A 6,369-nucleotide genomic window follows, 5' to 3' on the forward strand; every position below is an offset into this window, starting at 1 on the left:
CTCTCCTGCTGACTCCATAGAGGTGAGTGATTCTGTGATGAGGTGTGAATGACGGAGTCAGGCACAGGAGGTAAAACACAGAAATCCAGAGTTTATTCAGTGTACACGAATAAAGCGTAGCAAGCGTCAAAACGAAAAGAAAAAAAAATCCACCTTGGCTACATACAAGGAAAGAGTTGCTCAACCGAGCTACTCACTCTCACAATGAACAATCACTCACAAAAGGACAAGGGGACAGAGGGAACACTTATACACTGACTAATGAGGGAATGAGTACCAGGTGTTTGTGATTGACATGACAAGACAAAACAAATGGAGTGATGATAAATGGAGCGGTAGTGGCTAGTAAGCCGGTGACGACGAACGCCGAAACCTGCCCGAGCAAGGAGGAGGGGCAGCCTCGGCTGAATTCGTGACACTGTCATTACAGCCATAAATGGTTATGCATTTTCTCAATGCAAGATAGGCTACAGAAATAAACTGGTTTACAGCTGCATTTGGAGCTGAAAGTCATTAATGTTAGGGATATATCATGTCACTTCTCTGGAGCCCAGAGCAAGCAAAATCATATGGCCTACTTCTAGTGGAGGTTGCAGGATCAGATGAAAAGCATGCTCTGTCTGCACCTTGCCATCACTTTCGAGGGCAGCCTGCCTACAGAGTGCTCATTGCCAGCCGGGTAGCCCTGTTCTTCCTCACAATTATCGTAATAAATTTGCCCGAATATGTTACATCTTCAATCCATAATATTGGAGGCAGTGCGATGTTACAGCTGCTTGTCTTTAGACATATTTCCAGTAGTCACCCAAACTAGGCCTATCTGTAATAAGAAAATGTTCTGGCAAAGATGAGTCAGTAGCAGATTGCTAAACTGTATTTTATATGGATGATAAACGTAGGCCTACTCTGTTTTTGCCAGCAAAACTGGAGGAATTGAAACAAGTTCTTTCTGGTCACTAATCTGGATATGCGCGCCCGCCTTTGTGCGGCAATGTTGATGACTGGTCATTGGTCAACAATCAACAATCGTAACTTTTTGCTTCTGAAGAATATTTGAGAATTTAATGAAGGCTTGCGGGCAATGGGTTCAGACCAAGGACAAAAACTGCACACAAAAAGATTATAGGCTATCACCACTGAAAAGGGCACTTTGGAGACTGGAAGGGCAAAGGGGCATGTGCTCCATGCAGTAGTGCTGAGGGATGAACCTATATGTTTTCTTCTGTTTTTAAACAACTATTTCACTGACTTAGTTCAGTTACTTGAATTCCATTTAATTTGGGGGTTTTCTGTGAGCTCAATGTGCACATTGTACGGTTTATCTGTAGATAAACCAGATCAAGCCCGAACTGTGCGATGTAGAGTTGTAGTTTCCAACAGTTTCCAACAGGCCAATATTCTAGTTTAGTGCAGAAAACGTGGTAAGTCTGTGTTTCTTTTACGCCTGCTATGTAAAAGACACAGAAGAATGCATGATTGAGGGATAGAGAGCAGTTGCTTCAAGAGGTATCTCTACCTGAAAATACATTATCCAAATGATTGGTAGTTGGTATTCAGCAGTCATAAAAGTATGCCTTCTTTACTTTGAAGAACTACAAAATATGTTATTTAGTCAGACAGCATAGTCACCAGCTCTATAGAGATGAGATGATGACTTGGAATGAAATTACAGTGGGGAAAAAAAGTATTTAGTCAGCCACCAATTGTGCAAGTTCTCCCACTTAAAGAGATGAGAGAGGCCTGTAATTTTCATCATAGGTACACGTCAACTATGACAGACAAATTGAGAAAATAAATTCCAGAAAATCACATTGTAGGACTTTTAATGAATTTATTTGCAAATTATGGTGGAAAATAAGTATTTGGTCACCTACAAACAAGCAAGATTTCTGGCTCTCACAGACCTGTAACTTCTTCTTTAAGAGGCTCCTCTGTCCTCCACTCGTTACCTGTATTAATGGCACCTGTTTGAACTTGTTATCAGTATAAAAGACACCTGTCCACAACCTCAAACAGTCACACTCCAAACTTCACTATGGCCAAGACCAAAGAGCTGTCAAAGGACACCAGAAACAAAATTGTAGACCTGCACCAGGCTGGGAAGACTGAATCTGCAATAGGTAAGCAGCTTGGTTTGAAGAAATCAACTGTGGGAGCAATTATTAGGAAATGGAAGACATACAAGACCACTGATAATCTCCCTCGATCTGGGACTCCACGCAAGATCTCACCCCATGGGGTCAAAATGATCACAAGAACGGTGAGCAAAAATCCCAGAACCACACGGGGGGACCTAGTGAATGACCTGCAGAGAGCTGGGACCAAAGTAACAAAGCCTACCATCAGTAACACACTACGCCGCCAGGGACTCAAATCCTGCAGTGCCAGACGTGTCCCCCTGCTAAAGCCAGTACATGTCCAGGCCCGTCTGAAGTTTGCTAGAGTGCATTTGGATGATCCAGAAGAGGATTGGGAGAATGTCATATGGTCAGATGAAACCAAAATATAACTTTTTGGTAAAAACTCAACTCGTCGTGTTTGGAGGACAAAGAATGCTGCGTTGCATCCAAAGAACACCATACCTACTGTGAAGCATGGGGGTGGAAACATAATGCTTTGGGGCTTTTTTTCAAACACACCGCCCGGGAAACGAAGGAGTGGCTTCGTAAGAAGCATTTCAAGGTCCTGGAGTGGCCTAGCCAGTCTCCAGATCTCAACCCCATAGAAAATCTTTGGAGGGAGTTGAAAGTCCGTGTTGCCCAGCGACAGCCCCAAAACATCACTGCTCTAGAGGAGATCTGCATGGAGGAATGGGCCAAAATACCAGCAACAGTGTGTGAAAACCTTGTGAAGACTTACAGAAAACGTTTGACCTGTGTCATTGCCAAAAAGGGTATATAACAAAGTATTGAGAAACTTTTGTTATTGACCAAATACTTATTTTCCACCATAATTTGCAAATAAATTCATTAAAAATCCTACAATGTGATTTTCTGGATATTTTTTCTCATTTTGTCTGTCATAGTTGACGTGTACATATGATGAAAATTACAGGCCTCTCTCATCTTTGGGAGAACTTGCACAATTGGTGGCTGACTAAATACTTTTTTCCCCCACTGTATAAAGTAATCAAATAAAACAGATGTAATATACACAACAACTGAAATATTGTATTAAAGTAAAGTAATGTGAATAAAGTGATAAGCACTAATGGGCAGTCACTACCATCAATGGATGTGTATTCATTGTTTTAATTGTTTCGGTGTTGTTACAGCATTCAACCCACATAATGCATAGTGCATTTAATGTTAAAAAAATCGAACCGACCTCAAAAAGCAGTAATAGTTTAGCTCTACTGCACATGTAGAGCCCTATCGTGCACATGCCTTTAGGCCTACATTACTGATAAGTGATTATGATTATGCATTTCAAACAGCCGCAAACTGATAGTCAGTGGTGACCCGTCTTTCAGGGCAGGTAGGGCAGAGCCCCACCTGTTTTGAGCCCCACCTGTTTTGCTAAATAAATAATATACAGTTGAAGTCGGAAGTTTAGGTACACTTACAGTGAGGGAAAAAACTATTTGATCCCATGCTGATTTTGTACGTTTGCCCACTGACAAAGACATGATCAGTCTATAATTTTAATGGTAGGTTTATTTGAACAGTGAGAGACAGAATAACAACAAAAAATCCAGAAAAACATGTCAAAAATGTTATAAATTGATTTGCATTTTATTGAGGGAAATAAGTATTTGACCCCTCTGCAAAACATGACTTAGTACTTGGTGGCAAAACTATTTTTGGCAATCACAGAGGTCAGACGTTTCTTGTAGTTGGCCACCAGGTTTGCACACATCTCAGGAGGGATTTTGTCCCACTCCTCTTTGCAGATCTTCTCCAAGTCATTAAGGTTTCGAGGCTGACGTTTGACAACTCGAACCTTCAGCTCCCTCCACAGATTTTCTATGGGATTAAGGTCTGGAGACTGGCTAGGCCACTCCAGGACCTTAATGTGCTTCTTCTTGAGCCACTCCTTTGTTGCCTTGGCCGTGTGTTTTGGGTCATTGTCATGCTGGAATACCCATCCACGACCCATTTTCAATGCCCTGGCCGAGGGAAGGAGGTTCTCACCCAAGATTTGACGGTACATTGCCCCGTCCATCGTCCCTTTGATGTGGTGAAGTTGTCCTGTCCCCTTAGCAGAAAAACACCCCCAAAGCATAACGTTTCCACCTCCATGTTTGACGGTGGGGATGGTGTTGTTGGGGTCATAGGCAGCATTCCTCCTCCTCCAAACACCGCGAGTTGAGTTGATGCCAAAGAGCTCCATTTTGGTCTCATCTGACCACAACACTTTCACCCAGTTCTCCTGTGAATCATTCAGATGTTCATTGGCAAACTTCAGACGGGCCTGTGTATGTGCTTTCTTGAGCAGGGGGACCTTGCGGGCGCTGGAGGATTTCAGTCCTTCACGGCGTAGTGTGTTACCAATTGTTTTCTTGGTGACTATGGTCCCAGCTGCCTTGAGATCATTGACAAGATCCTCCCGTGTAATTCTGGGCTGATTCCTCACCGTTCTCATGATCATTGCAACTCCACGAGGTGAGATCTTGCATGGAGCCCCAGGCCGAGGGAGATTGACAGTTATTTTGTGTTTCTTCCATTTAGGAATAATCGCACCATCTGTTGTCACCTTCTCACCAAGCTGCTTGGCGATGGTCTTGTAGCCCATTCCAGCCTTGTGTAGGTCTACAATCTTGTCCCTGACATCCTTGGAGAGCTCTTTGGTCTTGGCCATGGTGGAGAGTTTGGAATCTGATTGATTGATTGCTTCTGTGGACAGGTGTCTTTTATACAGGTAACAAGCTGAGATTAGGAGCACTCCCTTTAAGAGTGTGCTCCTAATCTCAGCTCGTTACCTGTATAAAAGACACCTGGGAGCCAGAAATCTTTCTGATTGAGAGGGGGTCAAATACTTATTTCCCTCATTAAAATGCAAATCAATTTATAACATTTTTGACATGCGTTTTTCTGGATTTTTTTATTGTTATTCTGTCTCTCACTGTTCAAATAAACCTACCATTAAAATGATAGACTGATCATTTCTTTGTCAGTGGGCAAACGTACAAAATCAGCAGGGGATCAAATACTTTTTTCCCTCACTGTAGGTTGGAGTCATTAAAACTCGTTTTTCAACCACTCCACAAATTTCTTGTTAACAAACTATAGTTTTGGCAAGTCGGTTAGGACATCTACTTTGTGTATGACACAAGTAATTTTTCCAACAATTGTTTACAGACAGATTATTTCACTTATAGTACACTGTATCCCAATTCCAGTGGGTCAGAGGTTTACATACACTAAGTTGACTGTGCCTTTAAACAGCTTGGAAAATTCCAGAAAAGTATGTCATGGCTTTAGAAGCTTCTGAGTCAATTGGAGATGTACCTGTGGATGTATTTCAAGGCCTACCTTCAAACTCAGTGCTTCTTTGCTTGACATCATGGGAAAATCAAAAGAAATCAGCCAAGACCCCCAAAAAAAAAAAGTCTGGTTCATCCTTGGGAGCAATTTCCAAACGCCTGAAGGTACCACGTTCATCTGTACAAACAATAGTACGCAAGTATACCATCGTTATGTTTGGAGGAAAAAGGGGAAGGCTTGCAAGCCAAAGAACACCATCATGCTGTGGGGGTGCTTTGGTGTGGGAGGGACTGGTGCACTTCACAAAATAGATGGCATCATGAGGAAGGAAAATTATGTGGATATATTGAAGCAACATCTCAAGACATCAGTCAGGAAGTTAAAGCAAATGAGTCTTCCAAATGGACAATGACCCCAAGCATACTTCCAAAGTTGTGGCAAAATGGCTTAAGGACAACAAAGTCAATGTATTGGAGTGGCCATCACAAAGCCCTGACCTCAATTATATAGAACATTTGTGGGCAGAACTGAAAAAGCTTGTGCGAGCAAGGAGGCCTACAAACCTGACTCAGTTACACCAGCTCTGTCAGGAGGAATGGGCCAAAATTCCCCCAACGTATTGTGGGAAGCTTGTGGAAGGCTACCCGAAACGTTTGACCCAAGTTAAACAATTTAAAGGCAATGCTACTTCTGACCCACTGGGAATGTGATGAAAGAAATAAAAGCTGAAATAAATAATTCTCTCTACTATTATTCTGACATTTCACATTCTTAAAATAAAGTGGTGATCCTAACTGACTTAAGACAGGGAATTTTTACTAGGATGAAATGCCAGGAATTGTGAAAAACTGAAATTAAATGTATTTGGCTAAGGTGTATGTAAACCTCCAACTTCAACTGTATATTCTGCATATGATATAATGCCTTGAAGATTTTTGCACCA

The sequence above is a fragment of the Coregonus lavaretus genome (genome assembly GCF_964263955.1).
Source record: "Coregonus lavaretus genome assembly, chromosome: 22".
Lineage (NCBI taxonomy): Eukaryota > Metazoa > Chordata > Actinopteri > Salmoniformes > Salmonidae > Coregonus > Coregonus lavaretus.